Source organism: Schistocerca gregaria, chromosome 3 (genome assembly GCF_023897955.1).
Source record: "Schistocerca gregaria isolate iqSchGreg1 chromosome 3, iqSchGreg1.2, whole genome shotgun sequence".
NCBI classification, from domain to species: domain Eukaryota; kingdom Metazoa; phylum Arthropoda; class Insecta; order Orthoptera; family Acrididae; genus Schistocerca; species Schistocerca gregaria.
The window spans coordinates 679758751-679776220 of NC_064922.1; the positions used below are offsets into that span (position 1 = coordinate 679758751).

General features: G+C 42.5%; 9 non-coding genes across 9 annotated transcripts; all 9 read right to left on the minus strand.

Moving 5' to 3' along the window:
- Nucleotides 1-784: 784 nt before the first annotated feature.
- On the minus strand, nt 785-991 carry LOC126356892 (small nucleolar RNA U3). Its single transcript, XR_007565902.1, has one exon. It is a non-coding gene; the product is annotated as a small nucleolar RNA U3 (small nucleolar RNA).
- A 2571-nt stretch (nt 992-3562) lies between these two features.
- LOC126357011 (U5 spliceosomal RNA) lies at nt 3563-3681 on the minus strand. Its single transcript, XR_007566007.1, has one exon. It is a non-coding gene; the product is annotated as a U5 spliceosomal RNA (small nuclear RNA).
- Nucleotides 3682-4617: 936 nt separating this feature from the next.
- Nucleotides 4618-4824, minus strand: LOC126356893 (small nucleolar RNA U3). Its single transcript, XR_007565903.1, has one exon. It is a non-coding gene; the product is annotated as a small nucleolar RNA U3 (small nucleolar RNA).
- A 2569-nt stretch (nt 4825-7393) lies between these two features.
- On the minus strand, nt 7394-7512 carry LOC126357012 (U5 spliceosomal RNA). The gene has a single exon (XR_007566008.1). It is a non-coding gene; the product is annotated as a U5 spliceosomal RNA (small nuclear RNA).
- Nucleotides 7513-8448: 936 nt separating this feature from the next.
- Nucleotides 8449-8655, minus strand: LOC126356894 (small nucleolar RNA U3). The gene has a single exon (XR_007565904.1). It is a non-coding gene; the product is annotated as a small nucleolar RNA U3 (small nucleolar RNA).
- Nucleotides 8656-11224: 2569 nt separating this feature from the next.
- Nucleotides 11225-11343, minus strand: LOC126357090 (U5 spliceosomal RNA). Its single transcript, XR_007566077.1, has one exon. It is a non-coding gene; the product is annotated as a U5 spliceosomal RNA (small nuclear RNA).
- Nucleotides 11344-12279: 936 nt separating this feature from the next.
- Nucleotides 12280-12486, minus strand: LOC126356895 (small nucleolar RNA U3). The gene has a single exon (XR_007565905.1). It is a non-coding gene; the product is annotated as a small nucleolar RNA U3 (small nucleolar RNA).
- Nucleotides 12487-15055: 2569 nt separating this feature from the next.
- On the minus strand, nt 15056-15174 carry LOC126357013 (U5 spliceosomal RNA). The gene has a single exon (XR_007566009.1). It is a non-coding gene; the product is annotated as a U5 spliceosomal RNA (small nuclear RNA).
- A 936-nt stretch (nt 15175-16110) lies between these two features.
- LOC126356896 (small nucleolar RNA U3) lies at nt 16111-16317 on the minus strand. Its single transcript, XR_007565906.1, has one exon. It is a non-coding gene; the product is annotated as a small nucleolar RNA U3 (small nucleolar RNA).
- Nucleotides 16318-17470: the final 1153 nt, after the last annotated feature.

Sequence of the window (17470 nt, forward strand, 5' to 3'; positions counted from 1 at the left end):
AAATACGTGTCTGCCAAATGAGGTCGCTATTACTCTTTACATAACTATTTTCATCATTTCTGTCACCATCCAAGCTGCTTCATTACCTCACCTGCCGCCAGATGGCAGCACGCCTAATTCCTGTCGGCGACCCACCGTTTGACATACAACGTTCGGCACACAACTGCCCGCAGTGCTCTGCATCTAACACTAATCTCTCTCCTCCCCACCACACTCGTTCACTGAAAAAACTGACAACTAGATAGTTCTTTGTACGCGAAACTAGGCCACATCAGACGCAACGTGTATGTAGATGTGTAGTGCAAGGGAAATATCCCCTGCTCCCACACAACTAATACTAGCTGACAACAGAAACAAAATTTCTGTCGATAGTATTTGAACCAGTCTTATTCATTTGCGAAATTCATGCATTCCTTCTTGCTGGTAACAGTGCCTTGCAAATCACTCAATTCATGTTTTCTAGCCAAACGTGCTGCTCCTGATTGTTTCGTACATCATGCATTAGTGGTCATTATCAAGACTGTGTTGTGTGTCAGCTTTTTATGGTCATCAATTGCACTCTGCTTGTGCTGCTCACTCATTCTTGTAACTCAAAGTACGTCGTTGTCATCCAATCCTAGCACTTGCAGCAGGACAAATCAACTGGCTCGTCACCGTGCCACTCGGGAAACTTCCGCAAGGCTTTCATGACATGTCGCAATCAAAGTCCTTCCACAACATTTCTGCAACGCGGCGGGTCACGATACCGAAAGTATGACTTATGCTTCTGATCTATAATAAAACCACCACTCGGAAAGCGCTACTCCCTTCCCACATCCCTCAGAATGTGGTGAACGATCATCGATTACAACCAAGATGCAATGAATCTCGGTCGCATGCCTCACGCTCAGGGACAGTGCTACCACTCATCATCGTGGTTGCGTCTACTCCAGCTTTGAACTAGAGAGAGTTGAAGACATACTACAGAAATGATCCTGTGAAGTATGATCTTGCTTGCAAGCTATCACCGCTCGCTACTTATGCCACGAGACCGTCAACACGCCCTACGAGAATACGACACACTCTTCACATTCGCGATTTACTTATCGAAGAATTACTTAAGCTCGGACATTCTGCAAAGAACCTAGTTCTACTCCTATTTGGCCGCCATGATCTAACCTTTCCTCACTCAACTATTCTGTGCGCTACCAGTGCTTTTTGCATCCGAAATCAGAGACCATTGCCTCAGGCGAGACTGTATGTAAACACCGCTTGCAGCTCCGGCCGCTAGATGGGGGCCTGGGGCACATACAGTAGCATTCTATGGCGCAAGCAGACATGCCAAATAGTCACTGAAAGAGAAACACACAAGAGGGCAGTCATAGGACACTTGTGCTTTCTTTAAAACCGCCTCTCTCTTCGAAAATTTTCGCACCGCAATAGCGTATTCACCTCGCCCTAACAGTGCCAACTCTTGTCGATATTTGGCCACTTCCTCTTTCGTTTCACCTTGCGTCTTACTTGATACCCCGCCCAACAGCTGCTGATACACGCTACACGCAATTAATGTGTTTCTCTCTGTATCTCTTTTCGCCTACCACGAGTATTGCTTTTCCTCACATGGCAATTATGAAAACACCCACAGCTAAACAAACACTTCCATTCAGCATCACGTCCATACTATCAGTCATACACCAGTAATTTCACAGCTACTTGCTCCACTAATACATTTCTTAATGTTACTGTTAAACAGATGAAGAATCAAAGTATACAACAAGTCTCTATGAACATCACTGTCAGGACATTATACGCATACCATGCCCATCTTTATGCTTCAACTATGATGGCCCATGTGCTATGAATAAAGAAATTTCTCATCAAATATCAAATAATTTTACAACTATATAACTACTCCGACTAGCCCCTTACTAAAACTCTAGATGTTTAGCAATCCCGCCATCAATCTCAGAATAATCGCAAGCAGTGCTTTCATCCCATGAGCACTTCTTTGCAAACAAAACCACAAAACTACTTTTTATACTAGCTTCCTTGTCACAGTGAACAGGGAACTAATGCTAGTGCCCCAGTTTACTCAAAAACTTTTTCGCTTGCAACATATAAACAGCCAACATGAACCTCTGGGATTTTCAAACACACACAGAAAACTTAATTCCACAGAAATTTAGGAGTAACAGTGGTTGCCTGACATTTTCATACATACTCAAATAGCTACTTCTATGCACTTCACACAATGTTCTCATCATGTTCCACCAGAGAACACAGTTATCACTATGAATGGATTCTGGTAAAAGAGCCTTCAAACCACAAACAGCCTGATCAAAGTGATTATCTCCACATCCTCTGCCAATATCATGTCACTCTATACCTGAGGAGGGAAACTACAATGCAGGGGAAGGAGCTTCGTTGTGAGCACTGTCCTGGTATTTCATCATTAACTCTTCTCAAGCCAAGTATGCACCACCTCTGTGTATGGCTGGGTCAATCAAAAAAGACAAGCAGCATCAACAACTCACAGGACACTATGAACATTTTTACCATTATCTGCACCACCTTCCACTGATTTACTGAAGAAGAAACTGCAAAGTCTGGCCAATTTTGTACACCAGTAATCTTGAAAACATTGGAGTCAACAGCAGATACATAGTTTCCAAGACTGTACCTAGGAACAACCCTTCAATTTCAAGATTTACATCTCACTGAGGCACATCACATCATACCCAAACTACACCTAGCAGGAAATTGCTACTCTATTCATTTCCAGCTATCTATGTCATATTCAACAAATGTCTCCCTCCCACCTACATCTTCTACAAAACTGAGTACATTGTTATGAACAAACAACCAATGCCATATTATGGCAACAATCCAGTGCCACTATTATCCACTCTCTTGAAAACAATTGAAATACTCATCCTGACCAACTATCCACCATCTTCAACCCAAATCTCACTCACACCATACCCACAAATCACAAACTTGTGCAGTAAAAATAATTTTGGGTTTCAAAACTCAATCTACTAATCACATACCAGTATTACTTACAACGCCTATCATTCATCATTCACTTCCAAATATCAGCTTATATGCTGTTGTGCAATTAAAGTGCAAATAAACACTAAACCATATAGCACTGAGGTATAGAAAGCGTTCACCAAGAGTTTCCACAATTATGCCTCTTGTGCCTCACACACACACACAAATGTAACAACTCTTCACAATACAAAGCATTCACCTTCACCTCTGCACAATATTGCCTGCCATACATTATCGCAAGCACCACTCACATTACAATTCCTTTATGCTATTTCCAGATTAGTCTCCTGCCATTTATACAACTCAGACATTAAATAGCTCTCTTTCTCTTTACACTATCGTCTAACACACTGCACGCCATTTCAGGGCAAATGTACTTGTTTCATTATACTGCGACATGGCCTGTTACAATTTCAAATCAAGCAAAAACATCTACCTGATCCAACGTGCTCCGCTACTCCACACAACACAATCTACCTCTTCCTATTTACGCACATTATTGCTTACATTACGTTTTACTTGTGATTGTGGCTCAGCAATAGCCGAGCACCACGAAAAATACATTACAGACTCATTTAATGTTCCCCTCCACGGAAATCTTTAGTAAAAGGCGAAAGATTTATTCGATTTGAAGGGAAACCAGAGTGCCGATCAACGCACTCACTTCCATACTTATGGCTGCTTCTCTAGTACTTCTGCGCGAGAACGCGGAAAATTCTTTCCCTCTTGTCCACTTCTCTACCGTCAACAGACTTCCAGTGTTATGCAAGCACAAACCGCAAAACTAACTGCCAACGCTGAAATACGTGTCTGCCAAATGAGGTCGCTATTACTCTTTACATAACTATTTTCATCATTTCTGTCACCATCCAAGCTGCTTCATTACCTCACCTGCCGCCAGATGGCAGCACGCCTAATTCCTGTCGGCGACCCACCGTTTGACATACAACGTTCGGCACACAACTGCCCGCAGTGCTCTGCATCTAACACTAATCTCTCTCCTCCCCACCACACTCGTTCACTGAAAAAACTGACAACTAGATAGTTCTTTGTACGCGAAACTAGGCCACATCAGACGCAACGTGTATGTAGATGTGTAGTGCAAGGGAAATATCCCCTGCTCCCACACAACTAATACTAGCTGACAACAGAAACAAAATTTCTGTCGATAGTATTTGAACCAGTCTTATTCATTTGCGAAATTCATGCATTCCTTCTTGCTGGTAACAGTGCCTTGCAAATCACTCAATTCATGTTTTCTAGCCAAACGTGCTGCTCCTGATTGTTTCGTACATCATGCATTAGTGGTCATTATCAAGACTGTGTTGTGTGTCAGCTTTTTATGGTCATCAATTGCACTCTGCTTGTGCTGCTCACTCATTCTTGTAACTCAAAGTACGTCGTTGTCATCCAATCCTAGCACTTGCAGCAGGACAAATCAACTGGCTCGTCACCGTGCCACTCGGGAAACTTCCGCAAGGCTTTCATGACATGTCGCAATCAAAGTCCTTCCACAACATTTCTGCAACGCGGCGGGTCACGATACCGAAAGTATGACTTATGCTTCTGATCTATAATAAAACCACCACTCGGAAAGCGCTACTCCCTTCCCACATCCCTCAGAATGTGGTGAACGATCATCGATTACAACCAAGATGCAATGAATCTCGGTCGCATGCCTCACGCTCAGGGACAGTGCTACCACTCATCATCGTGGTTGCGTCTACTCCAGCTTTGAACTAGAGAGAGTTGAAGACATACTACAGAAATGATCCTGTGAAGTATGATCTTGCTTGCAAGCTATCACCGCTCGCTACTTATGCCACGAGACCGTCAACACGCCCTACGAGAATACGACACACTCTTCACATTCGCGATTTACTTATCGAAGAATTACTTAAGCTCGGACATTCTGCAAAGAACCTAGTTCTACTCCTATTTGGCCGCCATGATCTAACCTTTCCTCACTCAACTATTCTGTGCGCTACCAGTGCTTTTTGCATCCGAAATCAGAGACCATTGCCTCAGGCGAGACTGTATGTAAACACCGCTTGCAGCTCCGGCCGCTAGATGGGGGCCTGGGGCACATACAGTAGCATTCTATGGCGCAAGCAGACATGCCAAATAGTCACTGAAAGAGAAACACACAAGAGGGCAGTCATAGGACACTTGTGCTTTCTTTAAAACCGCCTCTCTCTTCGAAAATTTTCGCACCGCAATAGCGTATTCACCTCGCCCTAACAGTGCCAACTCTTGTCGATATTTGGCCACTTCCTCTTTCGTTTCACCTTGCGTCTTACTTGATACCCCGCCCAACAGCTGCTGATACACGCTACACGCAATTAATGTGTTTCTCTCTGTATCTCTTTTCGCCTACCACGAGTATTGCTTTTCCTCACATGGCAATTATGAAAACACCCACAGCTAAACAAACACTTCCATTCAGCATCACGTCCATACTATCAGTCATACACCAGTAATTTCACAGCTACTTGCTCCACTAATACATTTCTTAATGTTACTGTTAAACAGATGAAGAATCAAAGTATACAACAAGTCTCTATGAACATCACTGTCAGGACATTATACGCATACCATGCCCATCTTTATGCTTCAACTATGATGGCCCATGTGCTATGAATAAAGAAATTTCTCATCAAATATCAAATAATTTTACAACTATATAACTACTCCGACTAGCCCCTTACTAAAACTCTAGATGTTTAGCAATCCCGCCATCAATCTCAGAATAATCGCAAGCAGTGCTTTCATCCCATGAGCACTTCTTTGCAAACAAAACCACAAAACTACTTTTTATACTAGCTTCCTTGTCACAGTGAACAGGGAACTAATGCTAGTGCCCCAGTTTACTCAAAAACTTTTTCGCTTGCAACATATAAACAGCCAACTTGAACCTCTGGGATTTTCAAACACACACAGAAAACTTAATTCCACAGAAATTTAGGAGTAACAGTGGTTGCCTGACATTTTCATACATACTCAAATAGCTACTTCTATGCACTTCACACAATGTTCTCATCATGTTCCACCAGAGAACACAGTTATCACTATGAATGGATTCTGGTAAAAGAGCCTTCAAACCACAAACAGCCTGATCAAAGTGATTATCTCCACATCCTCTGCCAATATCATGTCACTCTATACCTGAGGAGGGAAACTACAATGCAGGGGAAGGAGCTTCGTTGTGAGCACTGTCCTGGTATTTCATCATTAACTCTTCTCAAGCCAAGTATGCACCACCTCTGTGTATGGCTGGGTCAATCAAAAAAGACAAGCAGCATCAACAACTCACAGGACACTATGAACATTTTTACCATTATCTGCACCACCTTCCACTGATTTACTGAAGAAGAAACTGCAAAGTCTGGCCAATTTTGTACACCAGTAATCTTGAAAACATTGGAGTCAACAGCAGATACATAGTTTCCAAGACTGTACCTAGGAACAACCCTTCAATTTCAAGATTTACATCTCACTGAGGCACATCACATCATACCCAAACTACACCTAGCAGGAAATTGCTACTCTATTCATTTCCAGCTATCTATGTCATATTCAACAAATGTCTCCCTCCCACCTACATCTTCTACAAAACTGAGTACATTGTTATGAACAAACAACCAATGCCATATTATGGCAACAATCCAGTGCCACTATTATCCACTCTCTTGAAAACAATTGAAATACTCATCCTGACCAACTATCCACCATCTTCAACCCAAATCTCACTCACACCATACCCACAAATCACAAACTTGTGCAGTAAAAATAATTTTGGGTTTCAAAACTCAATCTACTAATCACATACCAGTATTACTTACAACGCCTATCATTCATCATTCACTTCCAAATATCAGCTTATATGCTGTTGTGCAATTAAAGTGCAAATAAACACTAAACCATATAGCACTGAGGTATAGAAAGCGTTCACCAAGAGTTTCCACAATTATGCCTCTTGTGCCTCACACACACACAAATGTAACAACTCTTCACAATACAAAGCATTCACCTTCACCTCTGCACAATATTGCCTGCCATACATTATCGCAAGCACCACTCACATTACAATTCCTTTATGCTATTTCCAGATTAGTCTCCTGCCATTTATACAACTCAGACATTAAATAGCTCTCTTTCTCTTTACACTATCGTCTAACACACTGCACGCCATTTCAGGGCAAATGTACTTGTTTCATTATACTGCGACATGGCCTGTTACAATTTCAAATCAAGCAAAAACATCTACCTGATCCAACGTGCTCCGCTACTCCACACAACACAATCTACCTCTTCCTATTTACGCACATTATTGCTTACATTACGTTTTACTTGTGATTGTGGCTCAGCAATAGCCGAGCACCACGAAAAATACATTACAGACTCATTTAATGTTCCCCTCCACGGAAATCTTTAGTAAAAGGCGAAAGATTTATTCGATTTGAAGGGAAACCAGAGTGCCGATCAACGCACTCACTTCCATACTTATGGCTGCTTCTCTAGTACTTCTGCGCGAGAACGCGGAAAATTCTTTCCCTCTTGTCCACTTCTCTACCGTCAACAGACTTCCAGTGTTATGCAAGCACAAACCGCAAAACTAACTGCCAACGCTGAAATACGTGTCTGCCAAATGAGGTCGCTATTACTCTTTACATAACTATTTTCATCATTTCTGTCACCATCCAAGCTGCTTCATTACCTCACCTGCCGCCAGATGGCAGCACGCCTAATTCCTGTCGGCGACCCACCGTTTGACATACAACGTTCGGCACACAACTGCCCGCAGTGCTCTGCATCTAACACTAATCTCTCTCCTCCCCACCACACTCGTTCACTGAAAAGACTGACAACTAGATAGTTCTTTGTACGCGAAACTAGGCCACATCAGACGCAACGTGTATGTAGATGTGTAGTGCAAGGGAAATATCCCCTGCTCCCACACAACTAATACTAGCTGACAACAGAAACAAAATTTCTGTCGATAGTATTTGAACCAGTCTTATTCATTTGTGAATTTCATGCATTCCTTCTTGCTGGTAACAGTGCCTTGCAAATCACTCAATTCATGTTTTCTAGCCAAACGTGCTGCTCCTGATTGTTTCGTACATCATGCATTAGTGGTCATTATCAAGACTGTGTTGTGTGTCAGCTTTTTATGGTCATCAATTGCACTCTGCTTGTGCTGCTCACTCATTCTTGTAACTCAAAGTACGTCGTTGTCATCCAATCCTAGCACTTGCAGCAGGACAAATCAACTGGCTCGTCACCGTGCCACTCGGGAAACTTCCGCAAGGCTTTCATGACATGTCGCAATCAAAGTCCTTCCACAACATTTCTGCAACGCGGCGGGTCACGATACCGAAAGTATGACTTATGCTTCTGATCTATAATAAAACCACCACTCGGAAAGCGCTACTCCCTTCCCACATCCCTCAGAATGTGGTGAACGATCATCGATTACAACCAAGATGCAATGAATCTCGGTCGCATGCCTCACGCTCAGGGACAGTGCTACCACTCATCATCGTGGTTGCGTCTACTCCAGCTTTGAACTAGAGAGAGTTGAAGACATACTACAGAAATGATCCTGTGAAGTATGATCTTGCTTGCAAGCTATCACCGCTCGCTACTTATGCCACGAGACCGTCAACACGCCCTACGAGAATACGACACACTCTTCACATTCGCGATTTACTTATCGAAGAATTACTTAAGCTCGGACATTCTGCAAAGAACCTAGTTCTACTCCTATTTGGCCGCCATGATCTAACCTTTCCTCACTCAACTATTCTGTGCGCTACCAGTGCTTTTTGCATCCGAAATCAGAGACCATTGCCTCAGGCGAGACTGTATGTAAACACCGCTTGCAGCTCCGGCCGCTAGATGGGGGCCTGGGGCACATACAGTAGCATTCTATGGCGCAAGCAGACATGCCAAATAGTCACTGAAAGAGAAACACACAAGAGGGCAGTCATAGGACACTTGTGCTTTCTTTAAAACCGCCTCTCTCTTCGAAAATTTTCGCACCGCAATAGCGTATTCACCTCGCCCTAACAGTGCCAACTCTTGTCGATATTTGGCCACTTCCTCTTTCGTTTCACCTTGCGTCTTACTTGATACCCCGCCCAACAGCTGCTGATACACGCTACACGCAATTAATGTGTTTCTCTCTGTATCTCTTTTCGCCTACCACGAGTATTGCTTTTCCTCACATGGCAATTATGAAAACACCCACAGCTAAACAAACACTTCCATTCAGCATCACGTCCATACTATCAGTCATACACCAGTAATTTCACAGCTACTTGCTCCACTAATACATTTCTTAATGTTACTGTTAAACAGATGAAGAATCAAAGTATACAACAAGTCTCTATGAACATCACTGTCAGGACATTATACGCATACCATGCCCATCTTTATGCTTCAACTATGATGGCCCATGTGCTATGAATAAAGAAATTTCTCATCAAATATCAAATAATTTTACAACTATATAACTACTCCGACTAGCCCCTTACTAAAACTCTAGATGTTTAGCAATCCCGCCATCAATCTCAGAATAATCGCAAGCAGTGCTTTCATCCCATGAGCACTTCTTTGCAAACAAAACCACAAAACTACTTTTTATACTAGCTTCCTTGTCACAGTGAACAGGGAACTAATGCTAGTGCCCCAGTTTACTCAAAAACTTTTTCGCTTGCAACATATAAACAGCCAACTTGAACCTCTGGGATTTTCAAACACACACAGAAAACTTAATTCCACAGAAATTTAGGAGTAACAGTGGTTGCCTGACATTTTCATACATACTCAAATAGCTACTTCTATGCACTTCACACAATGTTCTCATCATGTTCCACCAGAGAACACAGTTATCACTATGAATGGATTCTGGTAAAAGAGCCTTCAAACCACAAACAGCCTGATCAAAGTGATTATCTCCACATCCTCTGCCAATATCATGTCACTCTATACCTGAGGAGGGAAACTACAATGCAGGGGAAGGAGCTTCGTTGTGAGCACTGTCCTGGTATTTCATCATTAACTCTTCTCAAGCCAAGTATGCACCACCTCTGTGTATGGCTGGGTCAATCAAAAAAGACAAGCAGCATCAACAACTCACAGGACACTATGAACATTTTTACCATTATCTGCACCACCTTCCACTGATTTACTGAAGAAGAAACTGCAAAGTCTGGCCAATTTTGTACACCAGTAATCTTGAAAACATTGGAGTCAACAGCAGATACATAGTTTCCAAGACTGTACCTAGGAACAACCCTTCAATTTCAAGATTTACATCTCACTGAGGCACATCACATCATACCCAAACTACACCTAGCAGGAAATTGCTACTCTATTCATTTCCAGCTATCTATGTCATATTCAACAAATGTCTCCCTCCCACCTACATCTTCTACAAAACTGAGTACATTGTTATGAACAAACAACCAATGCCATATTATGGCAACAATCCAGTGCCACTATTATCCACTCTCTTGAAAACAATTGAAATACTCATCCTGACCAACTATCCACCATCTTCAACCCAAATCTCACTCACACCATACCCACAAATCACAAACTTGTGCAGTAAAAATAATTTTGGGTTTCAAAACTCAATCTACTAATCACATACCAGTATTACTTACAACGCCTATCATTCATCATTCACTTCCAAATATCAGCTTATATGCTGTTGTGCAATTAAAGTGCAAATAAACACTAAACCATATAGCACTGAGGTATAGAAAGCGTTCACCAAGAGTTTCCACAATTATGCCTCTTGTGCCTCACACACACACAAATGTAACAACTCTTCACAATACAAAGCATTCACCTTCACCTCTGCACAATATTGCCTGCCATACATTATCGCAAGCACCACTCACATTACAATTCCTTTATGCTATTTCCAGATTAGTCTCCTGCCATTTATACAACTCAGACATTAAATAGCTCTCTTTCTCTTTACACTATCGTCTAACACACTGCACGCCATTTCAGGGCAAATGTACTTGTTTCATTATACTGCGACATGGCCTGTTACAATTTCAAATCAAGCAAAAACATCTACCTGATCCAACGTGCTCCGCTACTCCACACAACACAATCTACCTCTTCCTATTTACGCACATTATTGCTTACATTACGTTTTACTTGTGATTGTGGCTCAGCAATAGCCGAGCACTACGAAAAATACATTACAGACTCATTTAATGTTCCCCTCCACGGAAATCTTTAGTAAAAGGCGAAAGATTTATTCGATTTGAAGGGAAACCAGAGTGCCGATCAACGCACTCACTTCCATACTTATGGCTGCTTCTCTAGTACTTCTGCGCGAGAACGCGGAAAATTCTTTCCCTCTTGTCCAATTCTCTACCGTCAACAGACTTCCAGTGTTATGCAAGCACAAACCGCAAAACTAACTGCCAACGCTGAAATACGTGTCTGCCAAATGAGGTCGCTATTACTCTTTACATAACTATTTTCATCATTTCTGTCACCATCCAAGCTGCTTCATTACCTCACCTGCCGCCAGATGGCAGCACGCCTAATTCCTGTCGGCGACCCACCGTTTGACATACAACGTTCGGCACACAACTGCCCGCAGTGCTCTGCATCTAACACTAATCTCTCTCCTCCCCACCACACTCGTTCACTGAAAAGACTGACAACTAGATAGTTCTTTGTACGCGAAACTAGGCCACATCAGACGCAACGTGTATGTAGATGTGTAGTGCAAGGGAAATATCCCCTGCTCCCACACAACTAATACTAGCTGACAACAGAAACAAAATTTCTGTCGATAGTATTTGAACCAGTCTTATTCATTTGTGAATTTCATGCATTCCTTCTTGCTGGTAACAGTGCCTTGCAAATCACTCAATTCATGTTTTCTAGCCAAACGTGCTGCTCCTGATTGTTTCGTACATCATGCATTAGTGGTCATTATCAAGACTGTGTTGTGTGTCAGCTTTTTATGGTCATCAATTGCACTCTGCTTGTGCTGCTCACTCATTCTTGTAACTCAAAGTACGTCGTTGTCATCCAATCCTAGCACTTGCAGCAGGACAAATCAACTGGCTCGTCACCGTGCCACTCGGGAAACTTCCGCAAGGCTTTCATGACATGTCGCAATCAAAGTCCTTCCACAACATTTCTGCAACGCGGCGGGTCACGATACCGAAAGTATGACTTATGCTTCTGATCTATAATAAAACCACCACTCGGAAAGCGCTACTCCCTTCCCACATCCCTCAGAATGTGGTGAACGATCATCGATTACAACCAAGATGCAATGAATCTCGGTCGCATGCCTCACGCTCAGGGACAGTGCTACCACTCATCATCGTGGTTGCGTCTACTCCAGCTTTGAACTAGAGAGAGTTGAAGACATACTACAGAAATGATCCTGTGAAGTATGATCTTGCTTGCAAGCTATCACCGCTCGCTACTTATGCCACGAGACCGTCAACACGCCCTACGAGAATACGACACACTCTTCACATTCGCGATTTACTTATCGAAGAATTACTTAAGCTCGGACATTCTGCAAAGAACCTAGTTCTACTCCTATTTGGCCGCCATGATCTAACCTTTCCTCACTCAACTATTCTGTGCGCTACCAGTGCTTTTTGCATCCGAAATCAGAGACCATTGCCTCAGGCGAGACTGTATGTAAACACCGCTTGCAGCTCCGGCCGCTAGATGGGGGCCTGGGGCACATACAGTAGCATTCTATGGCGCAAGCAGACATGCCAAATAGTCACTGAAAGAGAAACACACAAGAGGGCAGTCATAGGACACTTGTGCTTTCTTTAAAACCGCCTCTCTCTTCGAAAATTTTCGCACCGCAATAGCGTATTCACCTCGCCCTAACAGTGCCAACTCTTGTCGATATTTGGCCACTTCCTCTTTCGTTTCACCTTGCGTCTTACTTGATACCCCGCCCAACAGCTGCTGATACACGCTACACGCAATTAATGTGTTTCTCTCTGTATCTCTTTTCGCCTACCACGAGTATTGCTTTTCCTCACATGGCAATTATGAAAACACCCACAGCTAAACAAACACTTCCATTCAGCATCACGTCCATACTATCAGTCATACACCAGTAATTTCACAGCTACTTGCTCCACTAATACATTTCTTAATGTTACTGTTAAACAGATGAAGAATCAAAGTATACAACAAGTCTCTATGAACATCACTGTCAGGACATTATACGCATACCATGCCCATCTTTATGCTTCAACTATGATGGCCCATGTGCTATGAATAAAGAAATTTCTCATCAAATATCAAATAATTTTACAACTATATAACTACTCCGACTAGCCCCTTACTAAAACTCTAGATGTTTAGCAATCCCGCCATCAATCTCAGAATAATCGCAAGCAGTGCTTTCATCCCATGAGCACTTCTTTGCAAACAAAACCACAAAACTACTTTTTATACTAGCTTCCTTGTCACAGTGAACAGGGAACTAATGCTAGTGCCCCAGTTTACTCAAAAACTTTTTCGCTTGCAACATATAAACAGCCAACTTGAACCTCTGGGATTTTCAAACACACACAGAAAACTTAATTCCACAGAAATTTAGGAGTAACAGTGGTTGCCTGACATTTTCATACATACTCAAATAGCTACTTCTATGCACTTCACACAATGTTCTCATCATGTTCCACCAGAGAACACAGTTATCACTATGAATGGATTCTGGTAAAAGAGCCTTCAAACCACAAACAGCCTGATCAAAGTGATTATCTCCACATCCTCTGCCAATATCATGTCACTCTATACCTGAGGAGGGAAACTACAATGCAGGGGAAGGAGCTTCGTTGTGAGCACTGTCCTGGTATTTCATCATTAACTCTTCTCAAGCCAAGTATGCACCACCTCTGTGTATGGCTGGGTCAATCAAAAAAGACAAGCAGCATCAACAACTCACAGGACACTATGAACATTTTTACCATTATCTGCACCACCTTCCACTGATTTACTGAAGAAGAAACTGCAAAGTCTGGCCAATTTTGTACACCAGTAATCTTGAAAACATTGGAGTCAACAGCAGATACATAGTTTCCAAGACTGTACCTAGGAACAACCCTTCAATTTCAAGATTTACATCTCACTGAGGCACATCACATCATACCCAAACTACACCTAGCAGGAAATTGCTACTCTATTCATTTCCAGCTATCTATGTCATATTCAACAAATGTCTCCCTCCCACCTACATCTTCTACAAAACTGAGTACATTGTTATGAACAAACAACCAATGCCATATTATGGCAACAATCCAGTGCCACTATTATCCACTCTCTTGAAAACAATTGAAATACTCATCCTGACCAACTATCCACCATCTTCAACCCAAATCTCACTCACACCATACCCACAAATCACAAACTTGTGCAGTAAAAATAATTTTGGGTTTCAAAACTCAATCTACTAATCACATACCAGTATTACTTACAACGCCTATCATTCATCATTCACTTCCAAATATCAGCTTATATGCTGTTGTGCAATTAAAGTGCAAATAAACACTAAACCATATAGCACTGAGGTATAGAAAGCGTTCACCAAGAGTTTCCACAATTATGCCTCTTGTGCCTCACACACACACAAATGTAACAACTCTTCACAATACAAAGCATTCACCTTCACCTCTGCACAATATTGCCTGCCATACATTATCGCAAGCACCACTCACATTACAATTCCTTTATGCTATTTCCAGATTAGTCTCCTGCCATTTATACAACTCAGACATTAAATAGCTCTCTTTCTCTTTACACTATCGTCTAACACACTGCACGCCATTTCAGGGCAAATGTACTTGTTTCATTATACTGCGACATGGCCTGTTACAATTTCAAATCAAGCAAAAACATCTACCTGATCCAACGTGCTCCGCTACTCCACACAACACAATCTACCTCTTCCTATTTACGCACATTATTGCTTACATTACGTTTTACTTGTGATTGTGGCTCAGCAATAGCCGAGCACCACGAAAAATACATTACAGACTCATTTAATGTTCCCCTCCACGGAAATCTTTAGTAAAAGGCGAAAGATTTATTCGATTTGAAGGGAAACCAGAGTGCCGATCAACGCACTCACTTCCATACTTATGGCTGCTTCTCTAGTACTTCTGCGCGAGAACGCGGAAAATTCTTTCCCTCTTGTCCACTTCTCTACCGTCAACAGACTTCCAGTGTTATGCAAGCACAAACCGCAAAACTAACTGCCAACGCTGAAATACGTGTCTGCCAAATGAGGTCGCTATTACTCTTTACATAACTATTTTCATCATTTCTGTCACCATCCAAGCTGCTTCATTACCTCACCTGCCGCCAGATGGCAGCACGCCTAATTCCTGTCGGCGACCCACCGTTTGACATACAACGTTCGGCACACAACTGCCCGCAGTGCTCTGCATCTAACACTAATCTCTCTCCTCCCCACCACACTCGTTCACTGAAAAGACTGACAACTAGATAGTTCTTTGTACGCGAAACTAGGCCACATCAGACGCAACGTGTATGTAGATGTGTAGTGCAAGGGAAATATCCCCTGCTCCCACACAACTAATACTAGCTGACAACAGAAACAAAATTTCTGTCGATAGTATTTGAACCAGTCTTATTCATTTGTGAATTTCATGCATTCCTTCTTGCTGGTAACAGTGCCTTGCAAATCACTCAATTCATGTTTTCTAGCCAAACGTGCTGCTCCTGATTGTTTCGTACATCATGCATTAGTGGTCATTATCAAGACTGTGTTGTGTGTCAGCTTTTTATGGTCATCAATTGCACTCTGCTTGTGCTGCTCACTCATTCTTGTAACTCAAAGTACGTCGTTGTCATCCAATCCTAGCACTTGCAGCAGGACAAATCAACTGGCTCGTCACCGTGCCACTCGGGAAACTTCCGCAAGGCTTTCATGACATGTCGCAATCAAAGTCCTTCCACAACATTTCTGCAACGCGGCGGGTCACGATACCGAAAGTATGACTTATGCTTCTGATCTATAATAAAACCACCACTCGGAAAGCGCTACTCCCTTCCCACATCCCTCAGAATGTGGTGAACGATCATCGATTACAACCAAGATGCAATGAATCTCGGTCGCATGCCTCACGCTCAGGGACAGTGCTACCACTCATCATCGTGGTTGCGTCTACTCCAGCTTTGAACTAGAGAGAGTTGAAGACATACTACAGAAATGATCCTGTGAAGTATGATCTTGCTTGCAAGCTATCACCGCTCGCTACTTATGCCACGAGACCGTCAACACGCCCTACGAGAATACGACACACTCTTCACATTCGCGATTTACTTATCGAAGAATTACTTAAGCTCGGACATTCTGCAAAGAACCTAGTTCTACTCCTATTTGGCCGCCATGATCTAACCTTTCCTCACTCAACTATTCTGTGCGCTACCAGTGCTTTTTGCATCCGAAATCAGAGACCATTGCCTCAGGCGAGACTGTATGTAAACACCGCTTGCAGCTCCGGCCGCTAGATGGGGGCCTGGGGCACATACAGTAGCATTCTATGGCGCAAGCAGACATGCCAAATAGTCACTGAAAGAGAAACACACAAGAGGGCAGTCATAGGACACTTGTGCTTTCTTTAAAACCGCCTCTCTCTTCGAAAATTTTCGCACCGCAATAGCGTATTCACCTCGCCCTAACAGTGCCAACTCTTGTCGATATTTGGCCACTTCCTCTTTCGTTTCACCTTGCGTCTTACTTGATACCCCGCCCAACAGCTGCTGATACACGCTACACGCAATTAATGTGTTTCTCTCTGTATCTCTTTTCGCCTACCACGAGTATTGCTTTTCCTCACATGGCAATTATGAAAACACCCACAGCTAAACAAACACTTCCATTCAGCATCACGTCCATACTATCAGTCATACACCAGTAATTTCACAGCTACTTGCTCCACTAATACATTTCTTAATGTTACTGTTAAACAGATGAAGAATCAAAGTATACAACAAGTCTCTATGAACATCACTGTCAGGACATTATACGCATACCATGCCCATCTTTATGCTTCAACTATGATGGCCCATGTGCTATGAATAAAGAAATTTCTCATCAAATATCAAATAATTTTACAACTATATAACTACTCCGACTAGCCCCTTACTAAAACTCTAGATGTTTAGCAATCCCGCCATCAATCTCAGAATAATCGCAAGCAGTGCTTTCATCCCATGAGCACTTCTTTGCAAACAAAACCACAAAACTACTTTTTATACTAGCTTCCTTGTCACAGTGAACAGGGAACTAATGCTAGTGCCCCAGTTTACTCAAAAACTTTTTCGCTTGCAACATATAAACAGCCAACTTGAACCTCTGGGATTTTCAAACACACACAGAAAA